The sequence below is a fragment of the Lissotriton vulgaris genome, chromosome 10, assembly GCF_964263255.1.
Source record: "Lissotriton vulgaris chromosome 10, aLisVul1.2, whole genome shotgun sequence".
NCBI classification, from domain to species: Eukaryota; Metazoa; Chordata; class Amphibia; order Caudata; family Salamandridae; genus Lissotriton; species Lissotriton vulgaris.
Genome location: NC_141698.1, coordinates 653611773 through 653636599, shown reverse-complemented (window position 1 = coordinate 653636599; position 24827 = coordinate 653611773).

Here is a 24827-nt window from a genome sequence, read left to right as displayed (position 1 = left end):
AGACAGAAATTTAAGAGTGGGCCCCAATTCTGAGTGTACTGCTAAATTTTGAACCCCACTCAAACCACTGATTGCAGAGGGATCAGACTTGTTAAATGCTGCATCCTCCTGTAGTTTAACCCTGTTAAATTAAGGCAAGCCAAAACTGCCGAAATTTAATAGGTAAAGAGTTGTGATAAATTCTTTATGTGATGTGATTTGATGTGATGTGAAGTGAAGTAGCACTTGTATAGCGCACTACCACTCCAGGGAGTATCTTGGCGCTTGAATTCCATAAAGGCAGACAGGCAGTAAGAGTGGTAAAGGACTACCTGTCTACGCGGCGTATCCTAGGAGCCTCATGCATTCGGAGTCGGGCAGGGAGTAGATCCATGTTTTTAAAAGCTTTCTGAATTTTAGTTCAGTAGTGGATTGACGCAGGCATGGGGGTAGCTTGTTCCATGCTTTCGCTCCAATGACTGCAATGGATTTCCCTCCTCTGGTTGTCATTTTGAACCTGGGGACGTGCAGCAGGTTAGCAGTGGAGGACCTAAGAGAACTTGATGCTTGGTATTGTCTGAAGTATTTGTGCAGGTAGAGTGGGCCATGATGATAAAAGGCTCTGTAGGTGATAGTGAGAACTTTAAACACGATGCGCTTATGTATTGGAAGGCCGTGTAATGTATTAAGGGCTGCGGAGGCTGAGGATTTCCTAGGCAGTCTGAGGACCAGTCTGGCAGCTGCATGCTGGACCATTTGGAGTTTATGCAGGGCGGATTTATTTAGTCCTGCATAAAAGCTGTTACAATAGTCCAACCCTGATGTTATAAGGGCTACAGCTACCGTTCGTAGGGAGGAAGTCAAAAATATTTCTCAGGCTTCTAATGATGCCGAAGCATACTCCTGCTACTACTTTGGCCTGCTGATTAAATGTCAGGGTATTGTTAAACTTTATACCAAGGTTTCGAGCAGTATTAATAGTCTTAGGGGGGGTTCTGCTGTTTCAGGCCACCAGTCTTGTGCGGAGAAGGAGTTGTTAAGACCAAAAGGAATAATCTTAGTCTTTGATGAGTTACATTTTAGATGGTTGAGAGACATCCATTTGAAGGTTGCCGACAGACATTCTTTCAGTGTTTGTTCTGCGTTGGAGTGATTCTTATCAAAGGTCAGAACAAGCTGAGTATCGTCAGGGTAGGCGACAGTACTTATGTTGAAAAATAAAATTAGTTTTAGTAGTGGGACCATGTAAAGATAAAACAGGGTGGGGCTTAGGCTGGAGCCCTGCGGGACCCCTGTTTTGATAATTTTTTCTTCTGATGAAAATTCGCCCAACCTGATAATCTGACGCCTGTGTGCTAGATAGTTTTTAAACCATTCGTAAACGGTACCTGCTATGCCTGTGTTAGTCAGGCGCTGTAAAAGGATAGCGTGGGATACCGTGTCGAATGCTGCAGAGAGATCTAATAGGATCAGGACAGCCAGTTTGCCCTGATCCAGTGCAGCACAAACGGTTTCGTTGGATGACAGGAGTGCAGATTCGGTAGAATGGTGGGTCCTGAAACCTGCTTGACAGGGATGCAGAATGTCATTTTCTTCTAGAAATGCCATAAGTTGTTTATTGGCAAAAGATTCTGTAATCTTGCAGATGGCAGGGAGAAGAGAGCTGGGACGTAGGTTAGACAAGGTGGTGGGGTCTTGTAATACCTTTTTCTGTAGAGGTTTCACTGTCGCTACTTTCCACTGAGATGGAATCTCCCCTGTTTGGAAAGACAAATTAATGATAGCGTTGATAAGGGGGTTGACCTCCTGTATTATGGATTTAAGGAGTGTTGGGGGACAGGGGTCAGAAGGGGAACCTGATTTCAGGGCAAAGATTCCCTGTAGTGTGTAATCAAGGCTGATGTGACTGAATTTTTCCCATCTGGGTTGATGGGGATTAGGAACAGTTTCAATCGCAGGTTCTACTGTTATAGAGTGAGGGAAGTCTTTAATGAGCGTGTCTACTTTTTGAGTAAAGTAATTGGCTATGTCATTACACAGGATTTGAGACGGAGGGATTTCTTGGGTTGCAATTTTGGGCTTAGTGAAACTATTGACGATTTTAAAAATGTCTTTTTGTTTATTATTAGCTGCTTCAATTAGGGAGGTGAAGTAGTTAGTTTTAGGAGCTTTGATGGAGGAGTGATATGATTTCCTAGCTGTCTTATATATCACTTTAGCGTCAACATCATAGTTCCGTCTCCATTTACGTTCTAACAATTTGATTTCCACCAGTTGTTCTTTTAGTGTAACTAGGAACCAAGGAGCTGAACTTTTCCTTTTCCCTATGGGATCTCTAATTTTTTCAGGATGTCTAATTTTATTTCCGATCTCTGTCATCCATCCTTCAAATTTTTGATAGTCAGTGGTGGTATTCCCTGATAGGGTGGGTTTACTATCATTGGCCCAGCTAATGAGATCAGGATGTTTTATGATTTTTCCCAAATTGGGTGAAGTGTTTCCTTTATTTGCTACCCTCTTAGACATTGTTTGACTCCCTATAAATTCAATGTTAAATTCGATGAAGTAGTGGTCCGTCCAGATCTGAGGTATGGGGTCATTTACCGTCATTTTGTCTAGGTTAGAACTGATACAGTCAAGGGAGCATCCGGCCTTGTGGGTCGCCTCAAAAGTCCTAAGTGTTAATCCTAGGATCTGTCGGGTTTCTTTGAAGCTGGAGGCGTGATTATCGTTGGGATTGTCTAAGTGAAGGTTTAGATCGCCAATAATAGTAAAATTAGCGTATCTAAGGATAAGATCGCTTAACACTTCTCCCACACTGGCAAGGAACTGTGTGGGATTGCGGGGAGGACGGAAGAGCAATGCTCTAGAGAAGGTGAAGGTGTCATGCGCTTGAATACAAAAATACAGACTTTCAGCTTCTTCAATGTCAGGAAACTCTCTAATAGAACATTTAAAGGTATCTCTATAGATGATAGCCAAGCCACCACCACGCTGTTCTACGCGATCTTGTCTACAGATAGAGTAGCCAGGGGGTACAGCATGAACTAAGTCTGGGTTAGACCATTCATGGAGCCAAGTTTCTGTAATAAATAAACAGTCTAACTCATATTCATTGATTAGGTCAAATATGTGAAGCGCATTTTTACACATTGAGCGAGCATTTATCAGACCACCTTTCAAATAGTTGGGCGTCAATTGATTAACAACAGGGTGGTAGGGATTTAATAGGTTCCTACAGGTAACGCAACAGATGGGGCCAGCCCATTTGTCTACGTTAAGGGCATGGTGGCAGTGGGCGCAGGATGAGTTCAGGGCTAGGATGGTATCTCTAGATAGATGAGTCACCTGTGTATATGGGTAGGCCCTAGGCCCGTCCTCGGCGCGGATGAACGCAGACGGGCTAGACTCTGGCTCGACTCCGGCACGACAATGGTGCGCTCGCTGTTTGCGTTCGCTGCGAGAAGCGGTAGCCATCTTCCTTTGTAGTCCCTTCAATAGTGCAAGGGCGCTGGGACTTGTAGTTTGGACCTCAAAGCGAGTGGGGGCTAATCACGAGTCTCCTGCCACAGAACCTAATCGTCTGTGAGCACGGAGAACACGCGCTGACAGTGCGGTAAGAGTTTTAACTAAAGCAATATTAAAACGCTAATTACGCCGCAAATTAATAAACAATTTTACAGTGACTTTAAAATACACGAACAAGCTGTCACCCGGCTTCGGCCTCAGGTGCTAAGGAGATGATGAAGCGCAGTAGTCAGAGGCAATGTGTAATGGTATTGCCAGGCTTCTGCCGCCGATGGGGAATGGAATCTCGCTACAAGAGCGCGACTCCTCCCTTTGTAGTCCCTTCAATAGCGCAAGGGCGCTGGGACTTGTAGTTTGGACCTCAAAGTGAGCGGGGGCTAATCACGCATCACCTGCCACAGAACCTAATCGTCTGTGAGCACGGAGAACACGTGCTGACAGTGCGGTAAGAGTTTTAACAAAAGCAATATTAAAACGCTAATTACGCCGCAAATTAATAAACAATTTTACAGTGACTTTAAAATACACGAACAAGCTGTCACCCAGCTTCCGCCTCAGGTGCTAAGGAGCTGATGAAGCGCAGTAGTCAGAGGCAATGTGTAATGGTATTGCCAGGCTTCTGCCGCCGATGGGGAATGGAATCTCGCTACAAGAGCGCGACTCCTCCCTTTGTAGTCCCTTCAATAGCGCGAGGGCTCTGGGACTTGTAGTTTGGACCTCAAAACGAGCGGGGGCTAATCACGCATCTCCTGCCACAGAACCTAATCGTCTGGGAGCACGGAGAACACGCGCTGACAGTGCGGTAAGAGTTTTAACAAAAGCAATATTAAAACGCAAATTACGCCGCAAATTAATAAACAATTTTACAGTGACTTTAAAATACACGAACAAGCTGTCACCCGGCTTCCGCCTCAGGTGCTAAGGAGATGATGAAGCGCAGTAGTCAGAGGCAATGTGTAAAGGTATTGCCAGGCTTCTGCCGCCGATGGGAAATGGAATCTCGCTACAAGAGCTCGACTCCTCCCTTTGTAGTCCCTTCAATAGCGCGAGGGCGCTGGGACTTGTAGTTTGGACCTCAAAGCGAGCGGTGGCTAATCAGGTGTCTCCTGCCACAGAACCTAATCGTCTGTGAGCACGGAGAACACGCGCTGACAGTGGGTAAGAGTTTTAACAAAAGCAATATTAAAACACTAATTACGCCGCAAATTAATAAACAATTTTACAGTGACTTTAAAATACACGAACACGCTGTCACCCGGCTTCCGCCTCAGGTGCTAAGGAGATGATGAAGCGCAGTAGTCAGAGGCAATGTGTAATGGTATTGCCAGGCTTCTGCCGCTGATGGGGAATGGAATCTAGCTACAAGAGCTCGACTCCTCAATTTGTAGTCCCTTCAATAGCGCGAGGGCGCTGGGACTTGTAGTTTGGACCTCAAAGCGAGCGGGGGCTAATCAGGCGTCTCCTACCACAGAACCTAATTGTCTGTGAGCGCGGAGAACACGCGCTGACAGTGCGGTAAGAGTTTTAACAAAAGCAATATTAAAACGCTAATTACGCCGCAAATTAATAAACAATTTTACAGTGACTTTAAAATACACGAACAAGCTGTCACCCGGCTTCCGCCTCAGGTGCTAAGGAGATGATGAAGCGCAGTAGTCAGAGGCAATATGTAATGGTATTGCCAGGCTTCTGCCTCCGATGGGGAATGGAATCTCGCTACAAGAGCGCAACTCCTCCCTTTGTAGTCCCTTCAATAACGCGAGGGCGCTGGGACTTGTAGTTTGGACCTCAAAGCGAGCGGGGGCTAATCACGCATCTCCTGCCACAGAACCTAATCGTCTGTGAGCATGAAGAACACGCGCTGACAGTGCGGTAAGAGTTTTAACAAAAGCAATATTAAAACGCTAATTACGCTGCAAATTAATAAACAATTTTACAGTGACTTTAAAATACACAAACAAGCTGTCACCCAGCTTCCGCCTCAGGTGCTAAGGAGCTGATGAAGCACAGTAGTCAGAGGCAATGTGTAATGGTATTGCCAGGCTTCTGCCGCCGATGGGGAATGGAATCTCGCTACAAGAGCGCGACTCCTCCCTTTGTAGTCCCTTCAATAGCGCGAGGGCGCTGGGACTTGTAGTTTGGACCTCAAAGCGAGCGGGGGCTAATCACGCATCTCCTGCCACAGAACCTAATTGTCTGGGAGCACGGAGAACACGCGCTGACAGTGTGGTAAGAGTTTTAACAAAAGCAATATTAAAACGCTAATTACGCCGCAAATTAATAAACAATTTTACAGTGACTTTAAAATACACGAACAAGCTGTCACCCGGCTTCCGCCTCAGGTGCTAAGGAGATGATGAAGCGCAGTAGTCAGAGGCAATGTGTAATGGTATTGCCAGGCTTCTGCCGCCGATGGGGAATGGAATCTCGCTACAAGAGCTCGACTCCTCCCTTTGTAGTCCCTTCAATAGCGCGAGGGCGCTGGGACTTGTAGTTTGGACCTCAAAGCGAGCGGGGGCTAATCAGGTGTCTCCTGCCACAGAACCTAATCGTCTGTGAGCGCGGAGAACACGCGCTGACAGTGCGGTAAGAGTTTTAACAAAAGCAATATTAAAACACTAATTACGTCGCAAATTAATAAACAATTTTACAGTGACTTTAAAATACACGAACAAGCTGTCACCCGGCTTCCGCCTCAGGTGCTAAGGAGATGATGAAGTGCAGTAGTCAGAGGCAATGTGTAATGGTATTGCCAGGCTTCTGCCGCCGATGGGGAATGGAATTTATGTAAGACCTTATTTTCCCCAGGAAATCTCAGAATTCAAGGTATTCACTGCACCTAGTTGTTGAATTCAATAAAATGATGAAGAGACAATAAAGATGTTTATAATTTAATTAAGTAAAAGTCATTACATCCTCTGCTCAGTCTGCTGTAGAGAATCTTTAAACATTACCTCACACATTCCAATGCAAGAGATGTCTCGAGCCAGGCTGCTTCAGGAATGCAATCAATAGGGAATAATTATACATAGGATACAACACTGGTAAAAAGGCATCCATCTGCAGCATTATTTGCCCCCATCCGGCTCAAGCTAAATACTGCAGAACTTTCACTTCTGTTCTTTTTCACACGTTGACTGCATTTCCCATTTTGACCCCAAAAATAGGAGTCATTACCTTTTGAAGCTTTTTTAAATTTCAAGATACATTTTCTTAGGGTTTTAAATGAGTAAAGTACAGGTAAAGTAAAGATCAAAAAAGGGCAAACAAGTTCCCATGTGGGTAATATGAAAAACAATTCAAGACAGTACTATAGTTTCGGTGGGAAGAACAACATGTAATGTAGAGAGTTAGTGTAGGTGTAGATTATGTTGTGAAGATGTGGGTTGTATTGAGGTTTGTGTGAAAGATTTCAAGGAACTGAATGGTAGGTGGCTTCAGAAATAGGTTACACTTACTGATCGTGTGTTTTATGATAGGAAGGAGAGGAAAGGATAGAAAGAAGATACACCAGTCAAGAGGAGAGTGGATGTAAGTAGTGAGGGGCATGATGTGTTGGGGGGTATCAGAGAGGTAGGGGCATGTGGGTAGGGAGTGGGCTGGGGTAGGTAGGGAAGGGCAGATGCTATGGGTGTTTAATTTGGACCAGATTATATCTCTTTTCATTGAGTTAGTCTTTAGGTATGTGTTCAAGGAGTTTTCCGCCCCTTTGGTAAAATGTATCCATCCCCACCAGGTGTGTGGGTATATGTTTGGATAGATCTTTCTATTTGGAAAGAATGACTTTGAAACCAGTTGTTAAAAGAATGTCCCATAGAAGACAGTCTTTTTTGTTTAGTTTGTAGTGCATGCCAGGGACTGTGCATCCAGGGAAATAGAGGCTAGAGTTGGTGCCCATTTAAAGTTCAGAATTTGTGATATGGTTTTACCTATTTCATCCCAGAGGTTTTTAGAGTAGGTGCATTCTAGTAGCATATGACCAAGGTCGCCTGATCCTTTCTCGCAGCTCCATTTTTTTGGAATTATGGAGACCTAGTTGAAATAGTTTAGCAGGGGTCCAGTGTGTAATATACCCCACCCAGTATTTACTCTGTGCTAAAGAGAGTGTAATTTGTTTTGAGGTATGGTTCGCCCAGATATACGTCCAATTCATCGGAGCAGCTGTAGGGTTGTTAGTTTCATAGAGGAGTGACTCCCATTTGTTTTTAAATGATTGTGTTAGTGCAGAGCTGGTGGATGATAGGTGGTAGTAGAGTATGATGGCTAAGTGGCCCCCATAGAGTATATGGACTTAGAGCAGTATTAAGGGCAGTATTCGCTTAGGTTTTGTGTCTTGAGATCATTACTTACATTTTAAAAAAGAGATAGAAGTCTAAATCATTTAAGTCAAATCTAGCTTTGAATTGAGGGCAGGGCAGAAGGTTGCCGGGGGAGCCAATTCATCCTTTGTGTAGTATGCCCTTTAGTGCCCAGTTCTCTAAGAATATTGTTTTTCCACCTAGTTTCAGGTGTGTGTTGTGACATAGTGTGGCCAGAGTGGAGTATCACATTTTATTTTGAAGCTTGTTGGCAATTTGGCGGAGAGCTTGTGTGGTACTTGTGAGGATGCTTGTTAGATGTTCCTTTAATATTTTCTTAGTTGTAATGAAAGAGATAAGGGAGAGTGGTTCAGCTAGTGCCTTTTCAATATCGAAACGCAAAGTGGAGATGGAGTTCGAGGGAGGGAGCCAAAGGTTTCCTTGTTTAACTAGGAATGCGTGCTGGTGTCTTCTGTAGTCTGGCAAGTTTAGGCCTCCAGTGATTTTGGCAGTCTTCATTTCTTTAGAGCAATTCTGGGTTTTTGGGATTGCCATAAGAATTCAATTACAATTGCATCTACTTTGGTAAAAGAGACAGATAGGTAATTTTAAATAGTTGATACTCTAGATACATCACATGGTGGGTAAGGATTTATTCCGTTAAAACGATGATTACCTTTTGAAGATGTAACCAATTTAATAGTATACAGTCTCCACATAAAGCTCTGTAACTGATGATTGGAAGAAATAAAAGGGTTCTAGCTAGCACAAAGTAATTAAACATAGGACTGCACTGCTCATTGAATAAGCAATCACCTGATTGCAGTTGCTCATTGAATAAACAACTACCTAGTACATTTTTGTCTGGTATTGAACATATGTAATTGACAATATGCTGAGAAAACATGAGTTTTGATGTTTTAATCTATACCCCATTAAGCCTTCTGTACATCAATGGTTTGAAACGTGGGTAAAACTGCATTTTCTCTATTTCCTTGTTGCTAGAAAGTAGATAGTTAGTTGGGGTGGATGGTAGTCCACCACGAGTAATAATTGCACAATCTTTGTCAGGTTCATTAAAGGTTTCAGTAATTTAAACCTGAGCTGGATGCTAGTTAGCTATGGCACCGGGAAGATAGTCTTAACTCAGACAATGTTCAAAGCATTTAGAAGTACCAAAACAGTAAACACACCACACATTAAAAGTCACACTCCAATGTATTAAAATAGAGACAATATCAATGAACAAAAATAGATCAACATGACAAAAATCCAATAAGGGGATATGGAGGCACACATTTTTTAAGTTTGGAGTACATTTAGGGCCCGATGTAGGTAGGGCTTTACCGATCGGTATCGGCCGAAAATACCGATTTTTGGCCCTTACCGATCGGTAAACAGCCATCGAGATGTAGGGAACCAAAAACAGAACGAATCGGATAGAAAACCGATTCGGAATGTGTACCGAATGTGAAAGAATCCGATACGTACATACCGAAAATCGGATATGTAACGAATCGGAAAAACACCGATTCGGTTACAAAGACCGAATCGGTCCATGTACCGAATCGTTAGTGACACCGATTCGGAAATTCACCGATTCGGTCCTACTACCGATTCGTTAGTGACACCGAATCGGAAAATCACCGATTCGGTCCTACTACCGATTCGTTAGTGACACCGAATCGGAAAATCACCGATTCGGTCCTACTACCGAATCGTTAGTGACACCGATTCGGAAAATCACCGATTCGGTCCATGTACCGAATCGGAAAAAATACCGATTCGGACATGATCCGATTCGGAAAACATGCCGATTCGTATGAATCTCCGATCGGGAAATTCCCCGATTCCGACAGTTGGGGAGATGTAGGGAGGCACAGAAACACCGAAATCGGCTCAAAATCGGTAGAATTCACTCGGTATTTACCATGGATTGCAATCAGGTGGTAACCAACTCCAACCCATATAAACAGTCCCAAAATGCATTGCAACTTGCAGGATGGCAGCTTTCTATGTCATTGCGAGGCGGCTACGGCTACAGCAGGAAGGACAGAGGGAATGGCTAAGAAATGAACAGGTCTACAGACAGAGGATAACCCTGTTCATGCTCACTGAGGCTGAGATCCTACAGAGATACAGGCTGGACTCTGACACCATACTTGAGCTCATCAGGGACCTTAAGCCATACTTGGACCACCACACCCCAAGGGCACACGCCATCCCTGCGCACGTCCAGGTGCTATGCAGCCTACACCTGGTAGCGTCTGGCAGCTATCAAAGTGGAGTAGCAGCAGCAGGAGGGGTGAGCCAGAGCAGCCTGTCAAGGTTCTTCCACATATTCCTTGACGCCATGATAGACAGGATGGACCAATACATCTCATTCCCTGCAACCCACGCAGAACTGCTACAAACCAAAGCGGACTTCTACCAGATGGCACACTTTCCCCAAGTCATCGGTTGCATAGATGGCACGCATATTCCGATTTGCCCACCAGCGGACACCGAATACATATACCGCAATCGGAAATCGACACACACCATCAACGTGCAGGTGATCTGCAATGCCAAGTGCACCATCACAGACCTGGTAGCAAAATTTCCAGGGAGTACCCATGACTCCTATATATTCCAACAGAGCGGCATATATGCACGGCTGATGGCTGGCGATTTTGGAGAAGGATACCTCCTAGGTGAGCCACATCATCAGACCCCCATTACACATAGTAGGTAGGTGTAATACATGTGTGCATGTGTCTAATGTGACCCCTTTCTCTTCCAGGCGACAGTGCATATGCCCTCCGCTCATTCATACTCACCCCCTACCTCAACCCCTCCACACCCAGCCAAAGGAGGTATAACCGGGCCCACATACGCACCAGGAATGTTGTTGAACGGACCTTTGGCATCTGGAAAAGTAGATTCAGATGCCTGCACAAGAGTGGAGGTGCAAGGCAGTATACCCCCATCACCTGCTGCAAGATCATAGCTGTATGTGCAATGTTACACAACCTTGCGGTCAAGAAGGGCACTGAGGTGGAGTTGTCTGACTACGAGGACTATGACGACGACGAAGCTGTGCCACTGACACAGCCAGCTGGGGTGTGTACGCCATGTGATGGCAGATACAGACGTGAGGAGATCACTGAAAACTATTTCTGACTGAGTACAGATGCAAAGACAGCTAAATGTTGTTTGAAAAATAAAATTTTTAATAGTGATGCACCACAGTTACATCACTGAAGTGCATCAAAAAATGGAGTCTGACAAAACAAATAAAGTCCAGGGTTCTGGTTTGATCATCCCCCCTTGCCAGCCTATTTTTTGGCCCGCTTTCCAGACCCACTGGGGTGTCCCTCGGCCCCCTCCGAATGGCCTGCAGCATCAGCGGATCGCCTGGTGCTCCTCCTTGGCTCTGATGCAGCGCTGGCCGGGCTGCTGCGGCTGCTGCTGTCTCCAGCATCACCCAGGTCCAGGGCAGGATTGGAGGCGGCGTTTGATATTAACATGGCCTCCATGGCCGTGGTGATCCTGGCCATCCCCCTGGTCAGCTCAGCCGTATGCTGACTGAGCACCGACTCCTGATTTGAGCTTCGGTGGCACAGCTGTGCGGTCGCCGCTGCAAGGCGGGCCATGGCCCGGTTGAGCACCCGGGCATCCCTCCTGCGCGCAACCTCATGCTCCTCCTGCCTGGCAGAGGAGTGGGTGATGGCAGTGGTCAGCCTGCCCAACCCAGCTGCCACCTCCTTGTTGCTGTCCACAACAGCCTGGAACCCCTTCACCAACTCCCCCATCTGCAGGTTGTGCTGCAGGAGCTGGCGTTGGCAGGCCATGGTGGATCTGGCCTGTTGGCGCTGGATTTTGACCATCTGGCCCTCCAGGCCCAGGAACACACTGCCCTCCCGTGCTGGTGCAGCAGTGGTGGTGGTGGTGGTGGTGGTGGCACGGCGTCTGGCACTGCTGCCTCCGGCCTGCTGAGTGGGCTGGGGTGCCACTGGTGGTGGTGTGGTGCTGGCCGGTCCCGGAGCCCCTGCTCCCAGGACAGGTAGGACGGGTGGCAAGGCCACGGTTGTGGCAGGAGCTGTTGTCGGCGGAATGGTCTGCCTTGTAGGGGAGTTGCATGGTGAAAATTGCAAGGGGGGTGAGCTGGGCAGTACTGGGGAGTGCACTGCCTGGAAATCAATCACCAGGACTCCCTCCATTCCAAGCCCTGGGGTGTCTCCTTCCTCATCCTCATCCTCCTCCTCCTGGCCAGGCTGGCTGGTGCTCGGCCCTGCCACTGCAGTATGTGATGTCGAAGCTCCCTCTGCTGCCACAGTGGTGCCGCCTGATGGTGCCCCTAGGTACAAAGAAGCATTTGTAAACTGAGTGCCGATGTATTACAGTCAGTACAATTATGGCATTCCACATGTCCTTGCATCTCCTTACACCGTGTCACACTGTTTCCTGTCTTGTGATTCTGCACTGACATATTTGGCTAACTTCTGCTGACTACATGTACCATGATGCTTGTCTCTTGTATGTTGGTGACAGTACAGTGCTGGTGTTTGCCTATGCATTGTGTCTAATGGGGAGGTGTCTGGTAGGGTGTGTCATGATGCGCATGCTTCTTACCTGTAGCTGTGGCCATCGCAGTGCTGTCCAGGGTCCCGATCCCTACGATGCTCTCCCTCTCGATGGTGCTGGAGACAATTTCCTCCAGCTCGGTGAGGGGTGGCGCCGGGTTCTTGCCTCCTCCGGTGAGTCCTGCCTGCCTTTGGAGGTCGGCCAGCTTCCTCTTGGTGAGGCTGCGGAGGTCATAAAACCTTTTCTTAAGTTCCTCAATGGACCTGGGGGTGACTCCAGCAGCATTGACCTTCTGGGCGATGTCTGCCCACAATCTCCTCTTGGTGCTGTCTGGCACGTTGAGGGACAGCTTGCCAAAGAGCTGGCGGTGCACCCTCACCACCTCCTCAACCAGCACCTGAAGTTCTGTGGTGGTGAATTTGGGCTTCCTCTTTTGGGAGGACTTCTGGCTTCCTGCCTGATCTGCCATTTTCTTCTGCTCCTGCTCAGTCTGCAACCTCCTTCTCCCACTGCTGCTAACTGTGTGTTGGGCTCAGGCAGGCTTTCCAGAAACTTCTAGAAACTTCTTAATTGGCTGCACCTGCCAGGGTTGCCACTCCCTGTTTGGGTGGGGGAGGGGGAGCCACCGCATTGGCTGAATCGCCTATTGCCGAGTCGGCTTTTACCGATTCGGTAAAATCCGAATCGGTAAAATCCGATTCGGTAAAATCCGATTCGGTAAAATCCGAATCGGTTCATGCAATGCATTCCTATGGGCTTTTTCGCCATGGGTCTATGATTGCCGATTCGGTTTTTACCGAATCGGCTTTTACCGAATCGGTTTTCGCCGATTCGGAAATATCCGATTCGGTGGTAGCCGATTCGGTGATTTCCGATTCGTTGTTGGCCGATTCGGTAATTTCCGATTCGGACCGAGCTGAATCGGAACGTACCGAATCTCATTACCGATGCCGACCGAATCGGTTTTCATTCGGTATTTTTTTCCTACATCTCGTTTTCCGATTTCAGAATACCGATTCGGCCCGCCTCGGTATTTTGAAATCGGAAAATCCCGTTTACCTACATCGGGCCCTTAGTTCCAAAAAGAGCAAAGTGCTAATAGTGTGAATGCTAGACCTGGGCAAAATCAAAGTTAAGGCTGAGCGTGGTCGATCTCCGGCTGGATATTGACTTGGTCATCTCAGTCAGGAGTCAGCTTAGAAAATGTTCTGGACATCGACGGTTGGTCAATGGGTTTGCCGGCGTTATAGGCAGCAGGCCGAAGCAAGGATCAACAGTGACAGGGTTCAGAAGGACACGGTCCAGATGTGGTCATTGACTAAGGCTGGAATAGTTCAGAGAGTTTGTTCGCTTTCTGCCGGTCTTTGGCACTGATCAAGCTCTTGTCAACCGCGGCATCGAGGAAGCTGTGGAAGGGAGACTAAATGGCCCTAGTGTTGGCAGATACCCGCCATTGAGCAGAGAACATAGAGGGAGCTCCGGAAAAGTAAGCCCAACCGGCGATCCGCCCTCGGTGGATTAGTTGTCAGGTTGGTCTTAGACTTCTGTATGATCTCCAGACAAAAGATCTTTAAAATGTGCCTAAGTTCCAGCTTCTAGAGTTAGTCAGGAGGAGTACACTCTAACACTTATCTAACACCACTAACAAGTTATGTCTCACTCCAGTAGAAGCTACCAACAGGGTCAAGCGCAGGTCTAATTGAACTGATCAGCTGGGCTCTTCAGGGAAGTGCAGTTTTTTGTTCCTGTGGTATACAGGAGGTCAGCAAATTGACCCTAGCAGCCCACTTCTCAGTCCTGGTTACATATGGGAGCATGTCAAGCCCTTGGTGATTTCCTCAAAGGTAACAACAGCATGTGCATTCCTTCTTCTGTCTGCAAGTCCAGAGGTGTTCTGTAGAGGGTATTGGGAGAGTGCCACATTTGTGCCCAGTGCCAGCTTGTGGGTGTGGAAAACTTCTGGTCACTCCCAAACAAGTGGGGTGATAATTCCCTGCAGTGACCATACCCATTGTTGCTGCTCTGCCTGTGTGTTTTACTGTAAACTATCCCACAATGCCCCTTTTTACCTAAAACCAATTTTGCAGAACCATTCAGAGCCACGCTCCTTGGCCCACCCAGAGGCGTGGCTATGAATGTGGCAAACACATTCTTAAGGTCACTTCAAACCAGTTTTGGGGTAGCTCCACCTCCCACTGATTTTGGAGACAAGCTAGCTATGAAAATGATGATTCAAGCATTCCATCCATACTACATGCCAAAGAAAAGTCTTTACGGAGTCATATGGCTTTGGGATATTTTGTTCCTGCTTTAAAGGCTGTATCATTTTTAACTAACATTGTATCTGCACTTCAGCACTTTTCTTTGACTAGATTAGATATTCAGAATATGAGCTATCTTCACCTTAAAAAATATTTAAAGCATACCATTAAACATTGCCCCATGGAAAATGATATAGATATATGTAGAGCGAAATTTCATTTGCCTTGTGTTATTCAATCATGTCAGGCAGCAGTTCCCCAAGTGTATTTTAACTTGAACCTGGAACATAGGGTAAGAAATGTGTATAATGCTATGTAAGCTGAAATGTTTACTGCTAAACATTGTGACATATGCATGGCAGAATGTAGTTTTGGAGGGGGGAATATGCACCTTATGTTATAATGATGTACAGACTATTGAACATGTTATATTTGTTTCTCCCGTTTTAAAAGTTTACCATCAGAGATGTTAAAAAAACACTTTTTTTAAAACAGCTAAGGCTGTAATGGAGATGATAAATTGCTCAGTTAATGAATTAATTAATTGTAATTTTTTTTAACTTTTTTAGCTCCTTTTTAAAGGTGTATTAATTGATGTAATTTTGTAAATTGTAGATCTCATTGTAAGGTTTAACTCTCTAATAGAACCTTGACTTTGCATTCTATCCATCACTTTTTAAATACTTTAGAATGTTGACAAAGTAAAGGCAGACATAGGTGTGAGCTTTATCTACCAGGGACAGGGTAGGCTTAATTTAAAGCTCAGGAAGGGGCTGGACACAGCACCCCAAGCTCATCCTGCTCAGGAAGAATAACATTCTCCCCATATCTAAGCAGGTTGTCCACTATCTGTAGACAATACAAATCTCACCACAGAAGATCCCTTAACAGTCAAGTGGCACTGAACGCTGGTAGAAAGGCACATGAAAAGGACAACTTTCTAAAAGTATAACTTTTCAAAACAGCAATGTTAAATCTGACTTAACTATTAAAGTTAGATTTTTTATTACTAATAAAATGAGTCCTTGAATAATTTTTCTAGCTATATTCCAAACTGAAGTTAAAGATTGTAAGGTGTGATATTGCAGCAGTGTTTTTCTATGGGAGAGCCACCCTTGCCACAGTAAAACAATTATTTTGGACGTTTTTTACTGCCAGGACCTGAAATACATACGTTTTAAATACCATGCACCCTGCCCTATGGACATTTAGGGCGTACCATTAGGTTGAATTATAAGTATTAAAAAGGAAGTTTTATGTTTGGATATAAGTTTATTTTGCCAGTTTGAATTGGCACTTTTACAACTGCCTACCTAGGCTGCAGGTGCAGGCCTCAAGGCATGCTTTGCATGGTCAATTTAGTGAAGGCACAATATGTGCTGCATTACACTAGTAATATTTAACTTACATGTCATGGGTACACTTTTGTAACATATTCTAGGGACTTATATGTAAGTGTGTAGCCAATTTCAGCATGTTTCAGGGTGTCAGAGGACATGCTCTGCATCAGGGTCCGGTTAGCAGTGCCCCCACGTGCAGAGTCAACAAACTAGCAGCAGCATTCCAGAAATGATGGGTGTGACCACACAAAAAGAAGCAGTTTCCTACACTTGTGCACTGTTACTGTCAGTGACACTAGTACAAACATTAATTCACTAAACCAGAAGTGTCACAGCTCACCACAACTGTTAGCTAAAATTGTGGGACAATATTTCCACCAGTTAAAGTGACATCACAGTGTTAGAACTGGGGTCACCAATTCCACCATGGTAGTTTGGCGCGAGGCAGGAAGGCAACCTAAGGCAATGTGTAAAGCAGAAGTGCAGCAAACACTCACACTGAGACAGGGTTGCACAGCAATAAAATGACACCACACCAGTTTGCTGTTTCAAACAAGTCTTTTTATCTAGACTTCTTCATTGCAGGAAAGTAACTCGCGGTTAGATACTAGGAATCAATTCAGGTATGGAACATTTCTCAAACATCAGACCAATATTACTGCAAGTAACTCGCTATGATGTAGGGGCAGTCTAGGCAATCACATTTTTTGTAAGCAGATTAATTAACTGTAACAATGCATAGGTCTGGCTTCAACACTAAACCATCTCCTGTGGAAGGGGATCATCGAGATAATTCAACACATGCATTCATGGCACAACAGCAGCATAAACAGCATTTACCTACATAAGGGTACTCTAGAATTATCAACTCCCAGAAAAGGGGGGCTACCTTAGGCAGAACACAACAAGTTATAAGGCAGTTCTGAAGCCCAGTTCCTGAGGCCTTGGATCCCTTACACTCCCACTCACTTCTGGCCTCCTAGGCCAATACGGCCTTTGTAGAGTTACCCAGGGCCAACAGGGCCCAGCTGCAGTCTCTGGCAGGGGAGGGGCAGTCACGGGGCTGCCTCTCAGGGGGTCTGCAGCTGCTCGGCAGCCCAGCTATCCCCATGTACTGTCGCCCTCCCCCGGGGGGGTAATACCTTTTTTTTCAGCCTCCGGGAGGCCCTGGCTCCTCAGTCTGGCTCTGGCAGTTCAGGGGGGGAGCTCTTGTGTCCCTGGAGCCCCCTCGCCGGTATGCTGGGACGGTCCTGGGCCTCCGATGCCTCCTCCGGCCCAGGAACCAATCAGGGAGCAGAGGGGCAGAGGTGCACCCGCAGCCGCCAATCGCAGTGCGGCTGGCGAGGGTATGGCCACCTCCACCAATAACTGCGTGGCTGGCAGGGGTGCGGCCTATGACGCGGCCGGTGCCCCGTCACGTGACGTGGGCTGCAACAGCTTCTAAGGCCCAGCGCGCCCTTCAGTAATACTGCAGCAGCCCTCCCTAGACTTCGGGGGCCGCAGCCGTGAATGTGGCAACAGGGTAGGAGTGGACAGACAGGCGCCTGGGCCGCAGTGGTGATTTACGGGCCCTAGGTGCACTGTGCAGCAGCGCCCAACCGGGGTCAGCAAAGCGCGCCACCAGCGCTCGCCGAGTCACAGCGGTAGCCCCTCCATGGCAGTGCAGATGAGTCCGGGCCTGCAGCGATGATCTCTGCGAAGTAGCACTTCTTCAGCAGCACTGCAGGGAGCCATGATGGTGAGTGTGGCAAGTAGCGCTCTGAGGCCTCAGGGTTCCGGGACACAGCGCTCAGCAGCAGGGGGAAGTTCTGGGCCAGTAAGTGCTTGGGTGATATAGCGCCAAGTCCACACAGCACGGCGCTTGGGAGGCCGACAGTTCTCCAGCCACACACAGCAATTCGAGAGCTCAGCGCTGGGGGGGCACAGTTCAGGCAGAATAGCGCTAGTGAGATGATAGCGCTTTGGGGGCACAGTGCATTGGGGCACAGTTTGGGCAGTAAGCGCTGGTTACCTGGTTGATCCCCCAGCAGTGCTCCCAACAGTCAGGTGCTTCATGACAGCGCCTGATGGTCACAGCGCCGTTCTTGGGGGGGATGAATGGCATGTCCTTGATAGGTTCTTGGGGGGAGGAAGGGGGGGTGAGTTGGTGGGCTTCAGAGGCAGGATGGTTCCATGCAGCACACTGGAGATGGTTTCCTGGGTTCCCCCTTGCTTGGCTAGATCAGCAGGCTGGCAGAGTCCCTCATCTAACTTAGAACAGCAGTGCCTAGGCCCAGTCATTCCCAGTAGTGTAGGTTCCTCCCCTTAGGCCCAACCGCTTAAACTCCTGCAGAGGTTCCCCGAGGTCCAGTAAAACCGTAACTGACAGTCAGGTTTCCCTCCTTCACTCTTATACCCCTAGATAAGGTGACCCTCCTCTAAAGGCGGCAAAGCGTAACCTCTCCCAGGGCTGGAAGGTTCCAGTAGCTTCCACATTTTAGGCTATAGAACAAAAAGGCGGAATGGCAGTGATACTGTAACATGATGTCCCAGCCTGCTCCTAACTACTAGTGCGTGTCTACAAAGGCCACTCCGCAGTACCAGGGGGCTGTGGCAGCCATGTTGTTGGGAGAGAGTACCTGCACCTCAGCACTCTTTGGCAGTAGAAAGGCGCCCAGAGACCTAGGTCCAACAAAAGACAGTGGCAAAAATAAGGCAAAAGGACAAAAAAACGGGGTAAGACCACCCTAGGGCTGACAGGTCTAACACACAGTTTATAAGTGTTGGTCCTGTGGACAAATGAACATGAAAATGATAACTGCTTCAAGCCTACTGGCAAACTGAAAATTGCTTTTTTTATAATTCGGGGAATTTCTAAAATCATATAAAATATGGCCATCATGGCCACTGGTTTTTTAGTTTTCAAAAACTCTCTTTTTGCAATATTTTAGGAGGAAAAAATGCTAAGCAGGCTGATAATGGAATACTAAGGAAGTATATTACTCATAAATGTCTAGAAAACAACTTTACCAACTTCCAAAAAGGGTTCATAATACTTTGGCATGGGAAGCAATATGACTCAGATAAACTTCAAACATATGAAGGGCTAGCCTAACCATTGGATTTAAGGACTGAATATCTACACCTGTGCTTTGGACTATCTGACTTAGGAGAGGCTGAGCAATAATCAAAATACAAATGCCAGAACCCTGCTTGTCAATTTTGCAACTGTAAAAATGAAAAATTACCCCATGTCAAATCTTGCAGCCCAGTCTTCTTTACTGAATGTAAAATGCACCAGTTTTTGCCATTTGAATATGCAGACCTATAATGATGCCATTGCCACCTGTTTTAATAGCACAGAAGGTATATTAACTTTGCAAAAAACACAAATTTTGCTTTCAAAAAGTTTTATTTTCTGTATGTAATTGCGCACTGGAAGAGAAACTAAAGTCTGCTCCCACCCGACGGTCGCCAGTAGGTAGTTATAGTTAGGACTTATTTTCCGTAGGAAAATTGTTTTTTGATTTGCCAATAACTTTGGCACTGCTTTTACGAATCTTCATGACATTTTCAAAACTAATGGGGCGATTAGGTCAGCTGCTGTGTTGAAAGATTCGGGGTGATTTGTCAAGTGAGCGCTGGGAAAAAGGGGGGGTCCCAAAACGCATTACGGCTACAGCCGGAACTGCTGAACGGAATTACACCAAACTTGCCAAAATGGTAGCTCTTGGTTCAGAGAGCACCCTTTTTCTTAAATGGTGTAAATCAATTCAGTAATTCCTGAGAAATTTAAACATTTCTCAGATATACAACTGGGGGCACAGAAGATATGCAAACCCTCTCGATCTTGAGCCTGCAATCTGATATGCTGCCAACATTTCAAACCAGGAAGTGTTGGCATGGATCTCGTGACTCGGTTGAAACAAGTCACACAAAAAAAAAGGTTTGAAAGGTTAAAAAACAAGAAAAAACAAGTAAAGAGATCAGGGTCATGACTGACCATGTAATGAGTGATGTAATATGTGACGTCATCAGCAATGCATTGAGGGGTCACTAGTTAAAGTTAGCTCAGCTAACTATAAAGGCTGAATTTCACAGGTTTATACAAGTGAAATGTCAGCCTAACTATAACGTTCCTGTGTTTTTTTTCAGTGAATTTCAAAGCTTTTTTTTATGTTAATTCCAAACAATAACCTCCCTGAAACGCGTCACCCTTTTGTTGGTGCACAATACATTTTTGTGCTTCTTCTGGTGTACCAGATATATATATCCGACAAGAGCAAGTTGTCTCCTTCGTATACAGAAAACACACCTTCGCCCATATGCTTCCAAGTGAGTTTATTTGGCAAAGTTCACCCTACGCGTTTCGAAGCGTCCGCTTCTTGATCATGAGTGAAGGATATGTTAGAAACCATAACCAAATTTAAAACAAAATTGCAAACTCGCGAAAACGTACGCAACCTTGTAATCCGAGTCATCCCAGGAAGATGCGGATTCACATACCTGACCTCTAATGAGGGAGAAACGGTACCTATAGCTTACAAATCACATTTGTACACTCAAGCTGAAATGAAATTCAGTTCTACAGAAAAAATTCTGACAGCGGTTCAAACTGCTGTAGCAAAAGAAAGAGCCCTAGCCCAAGGCAAGAGAATAACTGTTTATACAGCAGAATCAGCCCTTGAGGCATTAACAAGTCCACGCAATCTGAATACAGTGGCATTAGATCCAAAATGGATACAATGGGAAAATTCTCTTGCTACAAAAGATGTGAAATACTATAACAACCACTGAAGAACCACCTGTCCCAGCAAGACCTGTCTGGATTCTGAAGATTGGGGATCTGGTCAGAGAAAAGATTGCGGTGAAGAAGGAATTTGGGCCTTCTTACAGAAAAGCAGTACCTGTCTGAGCTGTCAGCGGAACAAGATCAGTAGTACTACCGCCACTTGCTGGTAAAAAGGGAAATATAATTTTTTCCATCGATCTGGTGAAACCACAAACATGTGGCCGATAATAAATAGCAGGCCCAGTGGACTACCAAGAAATAGCAGAAGACCAAACTTTGCTACAATCTAAGAGGTTCAAACTGAGAGACTAATCACATTCGATAAACCAGCAGTAAATAACAAGGGACTATGCAACAAAGCCATGGAACTTGTGCCTATTGAAACCCAAATTGCAACAATTCGTGATGATACACCAATCTACAATGATGTAGCATCAGAATGTACAAATGTAACAAAAGAAAATGCAAAGATCAATGGAAATCCGGAAGCAATCCCACCAATTGACAGAACAGCATCTGGCTATCTTATCAACTTTGATGACTTTTCCGATAATCCAAGTGAATATGGAGACAAGCCAGCAACAAAAACTTTCAAAGAAAAAACGACCGAGCTTTTTCACCAACTAAAAGAAACATATCTGATTTTACCATGGATTGAATTTTGGACTGTGTCAGGTGTACTTTTTCTCCTGCTTTGGCTCATTATGGTTTTATACTTGGGTAGATTCATTGATGGAAAATATAGTACAATGGACACAGCAAGCCAGAACATCAACTTTGTCCTAAAGTCTCACAGATCCTCTCACATCAAGAAAAGAGAACTATCATCAGTGAACATCACAGCCAACCGAATACCTGGTGGTATAGCATGGGACAAAACTGACTATGATATTTATTTGCCCGATTGAGCTCTTAAAGTATCCACACCAGTTTAAGGTTTCCTTAAGTGACTTTGTGAAACCAAGTTCCTTCTCTGATGATTGGGATTTTGAAAATATTAATAATATGATGTCAGATTTGGTAATGTCAGCTAAATTCACAGAACATGATTATTTACAGGGTTCATCAAATTATGAAGCATTATACTGTTACAATCACTATGGTCATCACTATTTGCATAAATCTGCACAACCTAGAAATGTTTTTAATTATTATCAATGGGAACATTGTCCAACTCCACCAAAAGGCAGCTCGAAAACATTCTATGAGACATTCCCATACTTCTCAGGGTTTAACAATAGTGATCCAGAAACGTTTTATTTTAAAATGTTAAACAAAACAGGAATGAAAACAATGTTGACAAATACTAAATTGATTTATTCTGAAAAATTTTATGACAAAATGTCTACATTTGGTTTTGAGTTCTGGAAAAATAACATCAAAACAAAAACCATCTGGGGTACAAAAGACTGGCAGGTACAAGGTCTAGAATCATTATTTAGAGCCTGCATGATCCCAGAACAAATAATATTCCTGAATGATACCATTCAACAAACAACTTGTCTTGGTTTAGCTAAGTTAAAAGACATAAATAAACTGTCTATTCCGAAGCCCATACCTGATAGTAATAGCACTACGGATGTGGAAATAGACGTATCCCATATTTTTCACCAAAACAGAACAAATCCTGATTGGAAAAAATGGTTGATCTGGCCCACAGACACAAACAACTGTCAAGATAGATTCCTGAACAAAAAACAGGGGTTAAAAATGACCAGGCCAGACCCAAGATATTCCCAGAGACAACATCCAGGGATAGTTCCAACATACAGTGTAGGGAAATTATGCCTTGAGTGGCTACAGAAATCCACACTGGCTGAAATTAAGCAACACTTTACTTTACTTAAAGACGGTGCTGACTTGCGAGATTTCATAATGGGACCTCGCAAACAGCGTCAAAAACGTTTCATAGCGGCCAGTATCTACGCCGCATACAATGAAGCTTGGAAAGTAATGCAAATTGAAACAGCAGAAAAAATACGAGAAATTGATCGTATAAATTTGGAAAAATCACTTTCTGTTGTGGACAATGGGTTAACGACTCTGTCTTCCAGAATATATTCACTGGACAGTATTGTATCATCTGCCTTTGATATAATAGAGCAAGACTTACTAATGTTACAACATGGTCAGTCCCAATTGCGTTCTATTGTACAGCTTGGCTGGAAGTTGCAAAACCTACGTTCAGGCTACGTGCCATGGCGTCTAATCAACATAACGTCATTATTTTCTATCTTTAACCTTACTGATAAACAAATCAGTTTGGCACAAAAAGGAGCAGATTATACGATTCTGAGCATTGAAAAACTTTAGAGATTACCATTGACAATATCAGAGAGACCTGTCATTGAATGGATAATACACGGAACCATTACAATTCCGATAACTTTCCAGTTTAAATATTGCCAAGATTATATACCAGCAGGCCAGTATGAAAGGTTGGGTAAAGGATACATCAAATCAACCTAGGATTTACCTTACACACACAAATGTTATAGTGAAGGGAAAAAGGAGGTATTCCTTAGTGGCAATAATTGTAAAAAATCACTAGGCGGTACACTTCTGTGTCAAGGTATTAACTTGCATGGAGCTTGCGAAGGGTCTTCAAATAACCTTTCATGTCACCTGCAAGGCACTCCTGCAAAGCAGATAGAGCCATTCTTCAGACAACTTTCCAACCAAAGCTACATTTTAATAAATGACCACAGCTGTTGTGGAATGGTGCCAGGAGAATGTTATCTTGTAACTGTTACTTCCAGGGTCGTTTGCTGAATGCAAGTATTGTATCCAAACAGCAATCCAGACATGGAGGCGGCAATATGGCCTTATGTGAATATCTCTTCTATTCGAATTGATACTTTAAGCAGAATGTAGTCTATTCTTTTACAGACTACTGTGCCTCTGACCTCATCAAAAGAAACGTATGAACTGCAAGTTGCAAGGACAGCAGCAGAGATACATACCCTTTTATCAACAAATTGCCCCGTGCATTTCGTAGAAATGCTAAGTCAAATCTTAAACATGTCTGATACCAGTGGCATCGCACATGTATTTAAGACAGTTTTTTCGGGACTGTTAGCACCCTTTGAAACAGTTCTGGGCATCTTCCCGAATTTTGTCCATTCTGTCTTTGGCGGCCTACCTTTAATTTTGGCACTTGTAGCAGGAATTTTATTTTTATTCTTTCTGCTCCGATATGGCAAGCCAATCCACAGACAAGACTCCAGCAACGATGGAAGAAACGATCCTAGCAATACGATACTGAGACCGTATCACTAAGGTCCTCAGATTGGCCCGGCTAAGAGATCTGAGTACAGCCTGGTTTCTTTCATTCAGACCAATCTGGCAGGATTGCATCTTACCTGTGCTTCGATGTCTGCTATGCGGAGAAGAATGCGTGTTGGACGTCTGTCTTACACTACCATCAGCAGTACCAATGGATATCAATACTTTGCTTTGTCCAGTAACGACTCATGCAACGTGTTGTCCCCAGCGGCTGCCTATTCTGATGACGGCATTCGTTGAGACTTCACCATTACGAGTAGGTGGCGGTGAAGTACGAGAGGAAAGCAGCACAAAACAGGTACAACCTTCTGTGAGCATTGCTGATCCTAACATTGATGATAGCAATCACGCTCCAAACTGCACAGTTACAGCATTTTCGAACTTGGTCAAACTTTCACCTGATGTTGTAGACCAATTTTTTGCGAGTTTGTCTGATATGATGTTCTTCCCTGAACAACGAGAATAACTTTTAAAAACAACAAGCACACAGCGTTCCCTGAACTCTGAATTTGGCCTTCAGTTCGTTAAACAAAGCAACTGAAAACTCTTGGAACTATTTCTTCCCCTGAAAGCTAAATTATTTTTCTTTCGCATCGAAAATATTTACCATTTTTTCTGGCACATGGTACTCTGCTTAAAGTAGAACTATTCTTAGAGAACAGAGCTTCTATTTTTAGAGACGTAAGAGACAATATTTACCTCAGCCTCTAGCACATGTACAATATCGTATAAATATGTGATGAAATGGTCTCGACCTTCTCTTCTGTATACAGAGCCATTTCATGTGTAATTTCGCAAT